The sequence below is a fragment of the Podarcis pityusensis genome (genome assembly GCF_964106645.2).
Source record: "Podarcis pityusensis genome assembly, chromosome: 2".
NCBI lineage: Eukaryota > Metazoa > Chordata > Lepidosauria > Squamata > Lacertidae > Podarcis > Podarcis pityusensis.
In genome coordinates this window covers 55,694,596-55,709,931 of record NC_138029.1, presented here as the reverse complement: position 1 = coordinate 55,709,931, position 15,336 = coordinate 55,694,596, and the positions used below count along the sequence as shown (strand labels likewise).

The 15,336-nt window shown below is 41.9% G+C and overlaps 1 protein-coding gene across 1 annotated transcript in view; it reads left to right on the top strand.

Moving 5' to 3' along the window:
- Positions 1–15,336, top strand: part of LOC308472376 (uncharacterized protein) — a 616,296-nt gene that overhangs the window by 229,866 nt on the left and 371,094 nt on the right. The window lies entirely within an intron of this gene.

Genomic DNA, 15,336 nt, shown 5'->3' with positions numbered 1-15,336 from the left:
AAGACATGCTCACAAAGGTGTTAACGTCTGTACACATGAATATGCTATCCTAACATTTCTGAGGTACATTCAATTACTAGTGGATAATTTAGGACACAATCTGCTGAAGCACTTTTAAGGCCCATTGATTCCAGCTAGAGAGATTTAAGTGCATGCTTAATAGGAAGATTATTTCTTCAGTAGCTTAACTTTATACATAACTTTGACTGGAAAGTCCTACAAGGACTGAGGTCCTTGTAGATGAATTCTTAGGGCAATGTGTGAAAAAAAGAGCGCTAAGAATAAAGTGCCAAGGTTCTTTGTACTATCCTAAAGCAGTCTTTTCCTACCTAGTACCATACAGATGTTTCAGACTACAACTCCCATCTTCCTTGACGACTGGCAATGTCGGTCGGGGCTGATATGAGTTGATGTGAGGGCATCAGGTCCAGGAAGGTTTTTTTAGAGAGTCCAGATTGGAAAGACTCCATTTACTGGCCAAAAGGCTGACATGAAATGAAAAAAACAAAGAAAAATGAGTGATATGGAATATTCAGATGAAAAATGGAACACATTAGCATTTAAGAAAAGCTAGTATACAAGAATGACAAGGGATAAAAGTAAAAATACTACCCCCATGACCACAGTGTAAAAAATGGAGGTGCACAAATGGGCATTTTGTGGGTCAAGCTTTGCTTAAGCAACAATATCTTCCTGAGATATTTCTGTGGTTTGTCCTCTGGTTCCTCCTTCTTTGTCTGCTGGACTGCTGTTTGACACTGACCCCTACCTTTTCTTCAGCTCTAATGTCTAACTGCGACCTTGGCTATGAGTCAAGACTTGTTCCCTCGCCTGGAGCTCCTTGCTCAACTTCTAGTTCTTGCCTCATGGTTCATCTTGAGCTGCTACCTGCAACTCCTCTCTGAGAGTAAGCCCCACACCCCTGGTGCCTGACAGTCACCAGGCTTAGAACAGTGATGGCCACCAATCTGGGTGGCTTTGAAGAAGATAAAGGCTGTCAGTGGCTAGTAGCCACAGTAGCTATACTCTACCTTCAAGGTTGGAGGCAGCATGCTTCTGAACACCAGGTGCTGGAAGACACAGGAGGCGAGGGTGGTGGTGTACTAAAGTCCTTGCTTGTGTGCCTCCCATTGGCATCTGGCTGGCCACTGTGAGAACAGCACGCCAGACTAGCTTGGCCATTGGCCTGATCCAACGGGTTCTTCTCATGCTCTTATGAGTACCAATATAGCATTAAGCAAGTACATCACTGTGAAATCTCTTATTTATTTAAGGTATTTCTTTTCCCTCCTTTCCATTGAAAGAGTCACTAAGACCAATAAGCCAAATACAAAACAGTATAAAACAAATAAAATCACATTAAACGCCCAAAGAAATACTTTCTTTTTAATCTATTAAATTGGCTAGGAAATGAAAAATGTCTTCTTATGTGACCAGATCTTCCTATGTTACATGCATGCACAAATGTGCACACACACCTTAATCTTTAGCATATTTTCTGTTATCAGTATACTAGCCTATTGGAGAGCATCCACATTCTGCCTTACGGTGGTGGCAGCAGCAGCAGCCGAAGCAGAGGAGAGCTATGAGAGGATCAACATAATGTAATATGCTCTTGGACAGTGCCAGCGTATTTAAACATTTGTTTATTGAGTAATTTATCTCTGGCACATTAGGAGGTCTTTAAAGAGATCTCTGCAAGAGGGGAATAATTGCTGTTCCTCTGATTAAGCTGAAATGCATACAGATGTATGATTAACAGGACAGGGTATTTATATAATATTATCATATCATATAAATAGAGTGGCCGTGTACAAGACTAAGGACAGAGCTTATGAATCATTCATACAGTTTATGTGGCTGAGTGAAATTTGGCTCCTTCTCCAGTGTTTTCATCATCCCTAACCAAATCAAGAAAAGAAAGGGAATAGTGCTGGACTTTTGCAATCACAAGCACACTGCGGGAAGATCTAATTAATATTTCCCACTGAGAAGTTAGGACCATCTTTTTTTTTTTAAGTTATTCAAATTATGTCACAAGAGTGGCTGTTTATAACAGACACGAAACAATGACAAGTGGCTTTAATTTCACCTTGATGCATTTCACTCCAAATACGTACAATAGGACCGGCTCTCTCAGAGTTTGCTTTGCAAGAGTAACGAGGCCTTCTGATTTGTGTGGGAGTATCCTTTTACATTTTGAAATATCGCATTTTACATTCTGAAAGACCACACATCCCTTGATTTGTGCTGGTAAGTGGCAAGACTCAATGAGGAAAGCAGGATAAGTTCCAGAAGGATGTTGCTATGTTGCAAGACGCAAAGAACAACAGGGAATCCTTGGGCACCTTAAGAGGATATGAATTGTTTTGTGTGACATGAGCTTCAGTAAGCAAGCACCTACGCCATCAGTTGCTGAAATATCTAGCTTACATCTGGCAGAACAGGTCCTTGCCTACCAAAGCTTGTGCTGTGAGAAATATCACAGTCTCTAAACTTTCATGGGGAGTTTTGATATTATGTATTATTCCTAATGAGAAATCTGTCCCAAGGAGCTCACAATTTAAGTTTCACCAGTGTGTAATGTAATGAATATATATTACAGAATGAGCACCGAGAAATGAACACCTGCTCCTTCGTGGAAGATACAATCAGGACCATTTCCCTAACACAGACCTACTCTTTTATTTAGAAAAATATATAAATGCAGATGGCTTTTATTGGATCCCAAGCCCTATGCACTTGGTCCGGCCAGGATTCATAGCCCGCCACTCCCCAGGAGCTGGCCTAGGAGCTTCCCAACAGCCGACCACCTAAGCCAGGCATTGCTCTTAGGGGGTAGGGATTTGGAGTGATGAGCTATAACAGCTGCCTGCCCTGTAACTGGTTAAGCATCCAGTTCCCAAACACAGACCTAGATGACCCTCGGAATACCATCCAATTCTACAATTCTGTAATTCTGTGGCATATATGCCAATAAAGATTTGAGGTTCAATTGGATTCTGTGACATCAGGCAGGTGCCTTCATTGTATGTACTCTTTTAAAGATAAAGGGACCCCTGATCGTTAGGTCCAGTCGTGGACGATTCTGGGGTTGCGGCGCTCATCTCGCTTTACTGGCCTAGGGAGCCGGCGTACAGCTTCCGTGTCATGTGGCCAGCATGACTAAGCCGCTTCTGGCGAAACCAGAGCAGCGCACAGAAACGCCGTTTACCTTCCCACTGGAGCGGTACCTATTTATCTACTTGCACTTTGAAGTGCTTTCGAACTGCTAGGTTGGCAGGAGCAGGGACCAAGCAACGGGAGCTCACCCGTCGTGGGGATTTGAACTTCTGATCGGCAAGCCCTAGGCTCTGTGGTTTATACCACAGCGCCACGCATGCTTTCAGACACCTGCTAAAAACATTTTCGTTTAGACAAGTGTACCCAGATATGTGTAGAACGCTGATGTGTGTTTTAATCCACTTTTGATTCATTGCTGATTTTAATTCTTATCGTTTTTAACTTTTACCATTTTTTTTTGTCATTGTAAGCTGCTTTGAGGTTCTCCCCCCCTTTTTTTTACAATCAAGCAGTGTCTAAATTTTATGAAATAAATAGATAAATTAGAAAAGGATCCGAATCTGTACCCTTTTTGCTCCTTCTCTGTGTGAAAAGCAGTCGCAGGTGGAATGATGACACCAGTCCACGATAAGGCCTTTGTTTCAGCAAAGCGTCATCTTCACTTCCTGGGCTCAATCTGTTTTTATCCCCTGCACAGTGGTGCATTATAGCCTGATTTCATACATACTCCAACTCAATACTTTCAACAGCTGCTTTTCTTCTGATTAACAGATCGTGTGTTGGTTCAACTGTAGATCAAAGTCCCTTCAGCAGCTGACATGGAGAATTATCCCAAAGCACCAGATTTATTATGCTGTCCATGTACATTGAGACGGCTGTGTAGGAGAAAGGGCACACCATGTATTTTCATGCTGTTTCTCTGGCTAAAGACCTGCACCTTTCATTGCTGGACCTATTTATGCATTGTTTCTTTCCTGCTGGTGATTATGCAATTCTTCTTGTTTACAGAGTACAAACTGTTCTGACAAACAATTAAAATAGACTATAGCGCATGGTTAAAAATTGCTGAATATTCTTCTTCACGGAAAGATCTACCGTTATTGAAAAGGAGCGCTGTGTCAATGGGGGTAAAGTATCTCAATGAAGCAAATACATCTAATAGAGTCCACGAACCCCAGTCTCTTTTACGCTGTTTGAGATGCATTGACCTAAACTATCAGTTAATTCAATTTTTCTCTGGAACTAGTGGTCTAAGGGTTTGTATGGTACCACTCAGTTTGTACAGTACTTTAGTACAGCATCATGTTGCAGAACTATGAGGCAAGGGGATGTTTGTGTATTCAGTTGAAAGTATATGGAAACGAAGGGTGAATCAAGGACATTAAAAACATGATTTTCTTAATAAACACAAATAACCAACAAAATATACAAACCCTGTGAAGTGACAAATCAAGGACATTTAACTGAGGTGCTCACTAGATGGATCTGTTAAAATCTAGGCTGTCCCAGTACTATACAGGGAACTAAGTCTGTCCCATTCCATTTCTGAGCAGATCTTTCATGGAAGATCCTATAAAATCCATTCTGATGCATGCCATTTATTTTTTAAAAAATAAGTACTTAAGAGATGGTCTGAGGGTTATGTGCTGCCTCAATTCCTTTTCAGAACAGGACACCCAACTGACCACATTCTGGAGCAGCTGGCACATTTGCTCTGAGTGCAAACACAGCAAGTTCCCCTGCGAGCAGTGGAGCTTGATGATGCTCCATTGTTCTCAGAGGGATTTGTATGGAAAAATAATTATGACTATAACCAGAAGGCTAGACATGTTCTCCCCCCAGAGAACAATAGAACAGCGTCGAGTTCCATCACCCTGCAGTCCTTGCTTCTCTGCTGTTGGTGCTCCAATGGCGAAGAGAGGGAGAGAAAGGGGTGTTCTGCAGCTGATATCTGAACCCAAAACATACCCTTTCCTGCAACATGTCCCCAAAATGGGGGTAGTGAGGCAAAGGGAAAACACATCCCTGACCTCCCCACCTTCTGCTCTGCCCCCACGAGGCTGGCAGAGCTCTGGATATGGCAGTTCCTCAGCCTCAAGTTTCCCCTCCCTGTTGGATTGCCCTGCCCATTAATTTGAAGAAATCTCACTAAGTAAATTCATAGTCATGTGCTGGGATGCTCAGTGAGATATCGAGTTCATAAGTCTCACCGACGGGACCTTCTTCCATATAAAGTCTGTGATATGGATCTCCATGTGAAGCAATGGAGACAAGGCACATTACGAATAATTCCATGAAAATTAGAGGAAACGCAGTTGCATATTTCAAAAGCAGCCTCTCTTGACCAAAACATGAAACTACTGTGAAATAAGCGATTTACTATACACAGGTTTGGATGGTTAGTCCTATACATAGGATGTATGAGTGAGTGATGCCACTGGCAATTTTTCAAGGTGATGTCTCTGATATCATAAAGGGGGCAGGGAGGAGGAAAAAGGACCTCTGTTTTGCTGTGTCTCCTTTTATTTTGTTGTTTTTATTAATTTCTTCCTGTTTGTGGCCCTTTCTCTTTCCTCTTTTTTTTTTTAACATCCCTTCTGCTTTTGTTTAGCTTTACTGATGCTGTGAGAATCCTCATATTGTTTCACGTAGCATTGACTTGACCTTTGCCTCAATTGTGCAGCTGTCTGTGAGGCTAAGGCTGAAACCTGCTTGCCTCTGGAAGCCCAGGCTGCTTCTGAAGGTCAAATCTTTATGAGCGTTTGTGGGAGAGATATGAGAATGAAAGTGCACATCTGCATTTTGCTAAAAGATGAAGTCAATTTGGGAGTAATTTTATTTATTCAAGGCAACAAGGAAACAGTTTCAGGTCAGAATAGAGGTTTGACTTCTCTGACCAAACAAAGGCGGAAGAAAGAGGCCGTGAGGGGGAAGAACTTGCATAAGACCCTGGTCTTGAACAACTTTGCAAACGTTTCTTCAGCAATTGCACACCCAGTTAGCTTTTAATATGCTCTCTGAAATGACACAATTTGAGATAAAGCCTTCAAGCTAATGAGAAGCCTGGGAATTACACCTGCAGTTGGCATGTGCCCCTGATAGATGGGAAGGTCTTTATTTGTCTAAAGCAAACGCCAAAGATAATTTAGCTGATTCAGATGCCTGAGTATTTATTAATAGAAACTAGCCATTTTGAGCCAATTGGCTAGTAGAGGAGTAAAAAATTTCAGGTGTGCAACAGGACCAGCCCAAGACATTTTGTTGCCTGAAGCAAATGATGCCACCCACCTTCCTTCTATAGGCAAAATTCAGCCAGGTTAGCAGCTAAATCTGGCTTTGACACTGGTGACAGGACAGCCTCCTCCACTGCAACCGAGCTATATAAACTAGTTCTGGTGGGCAGACACAACTCTGTTCATTTTCCACTTCTCAGAATTGGCCACCTGAAGCAGCTGCCTCACACTCTCTCATGATAGGACTGGATCCCGTAGGCAAAAACATTAGTCTTCAATCTGGATGGGAGAATGTTGGTTTCTCTCAGTTTCTCATTTTTTCCAATCTTAAGTTTACTTCTTTAGATTTCCTTCCTCCCCCTCCAAATAGTTTTTATTGAATTTCATGTTGAGAAGTGAAAATGTAACAAAAGGAAAGAAAACGAAAAATTGAATATGTCAACCAGTGCAACTCCACAGGAATAATATAGTACCAACTGATACAAGGATTCCCTTTAAAATAACAAAGGTATTTAAAAATAAAAGTATTCTCTGCCTGTGAGTTCCATCATTATTGAAAATAAAGGCTTATAAAATCTTAGATGAACCAGACGTTTGCATATACTGGTGACACAGAGTGACCGTGTGCCTCAATATTTGTATAAGAAATAAAATAATGTCATATAGCACAAAAGTGGTCATTTGAGCTTTGCTGTTTAGATACTTTTAGTTTATGATACTGGAGTACCAGCAATCCAGATTATTAAGACTGAATGTCTTCCAGGATTTGACAATGGAGCCAAATATAGCAATGGAGTTCTCCACACTTCCACATCAGTTTTTTTTTATTAAAAAAAAGCCTCATGAAAATTCAGCATTTTTGTGTAAATTTCCCCTAAAACACACTTTTATTGTGTGCAGTTTTGCCTAAAATACACATCCTTACAAAGCATATTTTCCCTAATGTGAAGCATTTCTGTATGCTATTTAAACCAATAATGCATTTATAGGCACACTCATTTTGTACACACTACTTGGTTGGAGAACTGCACTGTGAAGTTCGGAGAAGTGCAGATTTTGAAGGATGGCTGTGTTTCAGTTCATTTATTGTTTCAGAAAGTACAAACTAGGTAAATTTCCCCTTAAATGTGGGTCGAATTGAGTTTTGCTTCCATCCCTAGTCCCAGATTAGAGAACAGCTACATTGTCAAGCGTATCAGTAAATGCACAGTAACTAGGCTGCTGAGTTAGAAAAGGAAGATCCATCGAGCACAGCAATCTATCTCCAGTGATGACCTTGGACATTCACAGGCAAGACATGCTCTAAGAACGATGCAGTGCTATCATTTATCCCAGGCAGCCAGCAATCGGAAGCATGCATTGGCCCCCAATGGAAATGAATGGTTCAGGGTCACTAGGGGACTTCCAGTTGTTGACCCCAACGTTAGATTCACTACTTCCCATGTTGTGGTTATGTTTGACAGCACAAAGCTGGCTCTTCGAGTGACCCCTTTCAAGCAAACCTCCTCTAGTGAACATTGGATTATTTCCCTGTTTAACCTCTGCACTCGAGAATGAATTGCAGTGGGATTCTTTTCTTTGGATGTTTGTTGTTTTCTTGGCTGAAGCATGCTACTTAAACAACCTCACTCGTCCAGCTGCTCTATTCTTTAAAACCCACTAGATGCTATGCATCTTCTGGAAGAATAAATTCATACTTGGTAGGCCTATGCAGATTTCTGTTCCAGTTATCCCACCAGCTCCATATATTCCATACATTGCAGTTCTTGCAACATCCCATCTCCCCACATATTTCATTGTTTTCACTTATTTATGCAAGAAGCAGCCACCCATATTCAACAACCCCACCCTCTCCCAGCAGAAACACCAAATATCTATTAAATTACATATCACTTTGGTCATTTCGGTTTTGAAATGAAGGTCTCATCCTGCAAGTTGCCATGCGTTCTCGGAGGCCTATTATAACCATGTTCCACTGATGTTGCTTATGTGATAAAACTATGCCAGGTTGATTGAAAAGTGGTGGTTTTCTTGTCTGTTTGATTCTCTTGGACATGGGTTGTCAAGTTTCCTGTCCATTAAAATTAAGTTCCAAAGTTGTGAGATCCAGATCTCAGAGAGGTCTGCATTTAGAGTATTCCAATACAGTAAGTTGTGTTGCTGGCCGATTTCAAGATAATGGTGTCCTCCCTGTCACCCACCATTGTTAGTTGCATGGTGTGCCTATGTCCTACCCTTGTAAATCTGGATGATCTCAACACCACTCTTGTGTTTTATCAATTACCTTGAGTACTGTATTGTGTTTCCATTAGACTGAAAGCTACTCAGGGCATGAACTCAGTCTTCTTACAAGTTGTGTAACGTGCTATGTATACTCAAGATGCTCCATAAATAATTATAACGAGCCAGCAGCAGAATGGTTTTATTAATCAAAAACTGTCTCCGTATAAATGTCTCTTGGAGCGCTACATTTCCTGCTTCTCCTTTATCTCTGCCTGATCTTTGGAGCCCTAAATACATTCATGCAAAGGGCCACCAACTTGAGCAACAGGCAAATCATTGAAGGGCAAAAACTCGCTGTGTATTATTCCCGTGGAACTGGAATTTAAAAGGATGAACTTTGGGATGAGCAGGCTAAGCTAACGCCACAACTGTTGTCATTTGATTAAATCAGTCTCAGAAGATTGGAATAGCAAGACAACTATGGTGCGAAATTAAAATCTTTTCATTTATAAGGGGAAAAATGTTCCAGGCACACAGACAACTAGTTATGCAGGAGTGTAATACATACAAACCACGACGTTAGAAGGCCCTCTAGAGAGCCAACAATGCTGCAAATGTAACTTATTCAGTGTATTCAGGTGAAAAGACACCACATTTAACCACAGTTCTCAGACATTCATTTACATATCTTTCTTTACAGGGACCTCCCCCCGCCCCCCGCTAGCATCCTTCTGAGATTGCCTATTTTGGCACCTTGGTGTATCAAGGATCATATGGGGTAAGGTTGGCTGTCCGAGGGACTGTAAATAAAGATACCGTAAGTGCCACTTAGGTATAATACTAAATCAGATGGCACACTGGAGTAGAAAACAATGAGAAATAGGTAGTACATTTAGTGTCACAGGAGCAGGGGTAGACAGGAAAGACTGAAGCATTTCCTCTGCCACCTCCTCTCCAATTGTGAAGTGCTTTTCCCAGTCAAAAAAGAAACAAAGGAGGGGTTTAGACTCTACTCACATTCAGATGGATGTAATGTGTAGTTTGGTTCTTACTTGAGAGTGCAAATACAGTCATAGCTCGGGTTACAGATGCTTCAGGTTGCGTGTTTTCGGGTTGCACACCACGCCAAACCCGGAAGTACCGGAACGGGTTGAGCTGCGGGTTGCGAACGCTGCTGGTTGCAAACATGCCTCCCGCACGGATCACGCTTGCAACCCGAGTGTCCACTGTAATGGATTTCAGTACAGACGTGTACTCTGTCCTGAAACTAGGATATCCAGTCCTGCCAAAGTTAGCTGCCTTCGCAAATCAAACAACTTAACTTAAACCCCATTGTTGATTTCCTGGCAATTAAGTCCAATTAACTTTAGATGGATCAAGGCTAGTACGTGAAAGTAGCTCTCATATAAATGTATTGTCTTTAGGGCCAATGTGCAAGCAGGTGTATGATTATTCCAAACCGATACCTGTATGAGGATCCACTTTTTGCTGGATTGCTGTAGCTAAACTTGTATGGCTCTTATCCGTATTTATCATTTGAAAATAGATGAATGGTTGCAAAATTCCCAGTGAAGACAAAAGTTATTTCATCTGGAATGTTGTGAATGGGTTGTGCTCTGTAAAATTAAAAATGGGGCCATTTCTTCTTTATCTAAAGGAAAGATGAATGTATCAGCTGGTAATATTCACAGAAATATTGACTGCATTGTGGACGCAGTTGAAATCCTCCAATGAAATGCAGATTTTAGTAATGTAGCTTAAAGCAGACAGAAGACAGCCAGCTATATTGACAAATTTAATTCATGCTGCCAAACTCGGAAAGGAAAGTTTGTTTAAGGACTCTTTGAAGCGCTCCTAAAAGATAGCCAAGCGAGTCTGGGAAAAGCCAAGTTCCATGAATTGACTAATGTGCTGCTGCAATTCTAGAGCTCCTCTTAGAAACACATAATTAGAAGGGGAAATGCAAATACTGCATGTGCATATTGAGGTTGTCATTAACATATCTGGGAAGGGAACCAACATAAATTATTTGTGTAACAGGGAATCTTTATATAAAATTAAGCCCATTTTATGTACTCAGGATAAAAATTGCGGATACTATCAGATCAGTTGATGAAGGCAAAATGCAAGCCGATTCTCATGAATCATATTAGCCCTTACTATTGATGGCTCAGATGGAGGTCTTTGGGGACCATTTTAGAGAGATAGTCAACATTTCATCTGCCTTTTACTTTCTAAATACCTTCCAGATATTTAATAGCTTATTTCAATGCAGGACCAGCCAATCCATGAGGCCAGGTGAGGCGAACACCTCTAGTGGAAGGATCCACAGGGACAGCAGATCCTGATGTCTGTCTGTCTTCACCACTTGTTCCTGGTGTAGATCTTCACCTACTCTTTCTTTCCTGGTGAGGGCAGGCAGGTGGAGGAGGAGGCACTCTTATCTGGTTTGCTTCAAGTGCCAAAATGTCTCCTCTAGCACCATAATTCAAAAGCATCAAACTATACAGACCTTTGTCTGCAAGGTGATGTCTCTGCTTTTTAAGATGCTGTCTAGGTTTGTCATTGCTTTTCTCCCAAGAAGCAGGCGTCTTTTAATTTCATGACTGCTGTCACCATCTGCAATGATCATGGAGCCCAAGAAAGTAAAATCTCTCACTGCCTGATAGTAATATACAAAACAAAAGACATCCACATCTAACAAGTTTATAACTGTTAGGCAGAAACAGCAATTTTCTCTTCAATAAGTTTTGAATGTGGATCTGGGTGGCGCACAGCAAAACGTGACTCAAAATAGTAACTAAGCAATCCTGTTGCTTTAGCGATGCACCCCATCACCCTCTGGAAGAAGCGGAACTTGTCAATAACCAAGGAGCAGCAGCCGACTGGTTGCTGTAAGCTTGTTTGTAGAGCTATACAGTCAATTCCTGTCTTCCTATTAAGTTCTTTGCCTATATTGTTAGTTTGCTTACGTCAGCCATGCATCTGCAGTCCCTAATTTTATACTACTTCTAGATCTCAGTAATTTATTTTTCAGCCAACTGCTTAAGTGACTCATCACGGTGGAAAGGGAACATATATATGTGTATGTGTATATGTGTGTGTTGCATTTGTATTGGGGAGTAGAAGGGATGTTTACCTACATTTTCTCCGCTGCTAAGGTAATTGAGATTACCTGCTGTTTTGTTTTTAATCAAACCTTTTAGCATTAATCCCAGCTTAGATATTGGCTTTCTTCTTCTTCATGAATATTAAGGAACGCGTGTATGTGAGACACCATCTTCTATTCACTGCAGAACCCAGGAGTCCCTCTCCAGAAACCACCATGCACTCTGTATGCACTAACTATGGCATGCTGTTAATTTTTCAGAAAAGGAAAGGACAAACTGACCCTGAGTACTCTACACTTTCCAATCACACAGGTCACAATCCAGCTGGGACCAAACAGAAAAGATCCAGGATATCTGTGATCAGATCTCTCATTTCCCCTTTTCTTTTAAAGGAAAGAACTTGCAGCAGGGGTATGTGTGTGGCTGCTGTACAGGTCTTCATCATCTCCCCAAGTGTTCCTGGCCAGATCCAAATTGTGTCTCTCCCCATGGTTTTTTGTTTGTTTTTTAAAGGAAAATGTTGGGAAATCAATGGCTACAGTGGAAGGCTCTTACTTCCCTCTGAATACTAGTCATTGGGGGTCACAAGTGGGGAGAGTGGTCCGCACTTGGGTTCTGATTACTGCCTTCCCCAAGGATTCTGGTTGGTCACTGTGAGAACAGGATGCTGGACTAAATGGACCACTAGTCTGATCCAGAATGGCTCTTCTTATGTTCTCATGTTGCTATCTGATCACTAATCTCCAACTTGCTCCTACGTCACAACAAAGCAGGACCATGGTCATGGCCCCAATCCTTGATGTTGCCATGCCCCATGGGTCCTGTCCCTGACTTCTGAAAGTCTGACAACAGCACATACACGTAGAGGCACTCCACATCCTTGGGAACCTTGTGTAACCTGGGTCAGCACCAGATTTAGGGTGTTGCGGGTGGTTCACCTGCACAGAGCACAGAGCCGAGAGTGCACAAAATCATCATCATCCTCATCATAATAAAACCTATATTTATATGGGTATTTATTGAGAAGTATAAAAAAGGGGCAACTGTACCAAAATGAATTATTGTGAAAATAAGAAATATTTGGAGAGGGGGTGCGTGCCAATTTTTTTCCTTGCTCAGAACACCATATTACCAAAGTCCACCCCTGCCAAGGTTCTTGTACATGGCCCTGTGCATATTCATTCAATATTAAGAGCCACTGGGTTTCCCCATGCTGTTTCCCTGCCTAAGGCTCACATCATTGTTGGGGATAGGGACAGAGAATCATGCAAGAAGACATCACATTATGCATTGTGTTACACAACTATGCATTATCAGGAAAAAGACACAGAGCAGTGGCAACTTCACCTTTCTGGCAACATCCAAAGGGAGATGAGGATAGACAGTTACTAATGTCGGAGCATTGGTAGAGATGAGAAGTTAGGAGGAGAAGAGCTTAGAGAAGAGCCAAAGAAGAAGAGTTTGGATTTGATATCCCGCTTTATCACTACCCGAAGGAGTCTCAAAGCGGCTAACATTCTCCTTTCCCTTCCTCCCCCACAACAAACCCTCAGTGAGGTGAGTGGGGCTGAGAGACTTCAGAGAAGTGTGACTGGCCCAAGGTCACCCAGCAGCTGCATGTGGAGGAGTGGAGACGCGAACCCGGTTCCCCAGATTACGAGACTATCGCTCTTAACCACTACACCACACTGGCTCCTGTTCAGTGGCAGAGCAGTTGCTTTGCATGCAAAGGTTCAATCTCCAGCATCTCCTGGTTGGACTCAAACCTGGACAGCTGCTGCTGTGCTAGAAGATACTGAACTACATGGATACTGACTCAATATATGGCAGTTTCCTATCTTCCCACACTTTAATTCTGCTGTTATCTTGCCCCAGCCCTTGGACCACCCTTTTCAGCCTCGGGAAACCTACACGTAGCATCCACTTTGGTGTATGTTTCCTCCTGCTGGAACAAGGCTAATGTCAACGAACCAAAAAATGAAACAGAACCCATAACGATGATTTTAATTTGTAAAAATAAATAAATCACAGTTAAGAGATGGGGACGGGCTATTGGATTGGGAAGATGAAGGAAAGAATAGTGTTGGAGAAATCTCTAACTGTAAGAGAAATAAAATGCTGTTTTCATGAAGAAAATCAAAATTTGAGGATCAGAATATGCTATTAGGGGTACCTGAGAACACTTGGAGGTAGAAATAAGCTGGGCTTTTGTGCAGGTGTTGTAACTTATTTATGCTTTTCAGGTCAACAAATGGCTAACAGAATAAATCATATGTATGAACTAAGGTGTCTGTTCCATGCATCAGGGGTATTCAAAAATAAGGAATGAAAGAACCACTTATAATGGGATTCCTGGCAACCTCAGACCAACCTTACATACAGCTGAGCCATGTTCCTTTTCCTTCTGATGCCTGAAGGCAGAATTCCTCTAAATCTCTAAATGGCTTGGAACCAGGGATCTGAAAGATCGCCTTGTCCTGCATGAACCTGCCTAGTTTTAAAAAATCGTTTTCAGAGGTCCTGCCTTGGAAATTAGGGGGGTAGCACCCCATTTCACAACACCTTTCCTAGAAATAGTCATTGGTGTCTTTTAGACTGCAATCCTTTCCCCACTTACTAGGGAGTGAGCTCCACAGGACACTCTGTAGCACTTACTTCTGAGTAGATGTGCACAGGATTGTGCTTCCAAGTCAAAGGTGTCCCCCCCCCCCAATGGATAATTGTTTTCTTATTACAGCCCTATTGAGACTTCTTATTTCTTTTAAATTGGATAGCAAACTTTGACTGGTTTTTAAAAAGCTTTATCCGGATTTTATTGTTCACGTTTGTTATTTTATAAGCTACTTTTATAGTTTGTTTAAAACAGTTATACTCCCATTTTTATAATGACAAACAGGCAAAATGCTTGACTCAAGGAATAAATCTCCTTATGAGACTATATTGTTGGACACTACCCCAATCGCTAAGTGGAGTGAGATTTTGGGGTTCTGGTTGCTCACCCAGGGTTTGTGTTTCCTTTTGGAATGATGCACAGCAGAGACTGTGGTGTCTTTAAGATATATGGTTTATTTACACACATATATAACCTGAGCCCAGAATGGAGGGGCTCGCAGCATTATCACCCCCAAATGGTCTCGCTTTTCCCATAGCTACAGCCTCAGATTCCAGGAGATATCAAACATTGCTCTCTAGCATTGCTCTCCCTCTCTTACTCCAGCTTGCAGCTTTCCTTCCTAGGTCACATCACTGCCAACTCTCAATTCTCAAGACTTTTGTCCTTCTCATTATCTGCGAGTTGCCACCGATTTGCTATCTCCCACGGAGCCCCCTCCTTTGTTCTCCTTACAACCTCATAGAAGGCTAGCCTGGCTATTCCAAAAATTAGAAGCTTTGATTAGATGTTAACACTTGCTGGATACAAGAGTTAGTCTGGCACACAGCCTAACACCCAAACTCATAACAATATTATGCCTTGAATCCTAGACAGGTAGCAGCATAATTTGTGTCTATACAGAGAAGCCTTCCACAAGCCAGTGCCCTCCAAATGTTTCCGACTGCAACTCTCATTATCCCCAACAAATGGACATGTTTGCTGGGGCTGACACTGTAGTCTGAAATATTTGGGGGAAAGCTGATACATCGCAATACAGATTCTATGCAGGTTATCAACAAAGTCGACTGAAGACCACCTAGATGCAGGTACACCT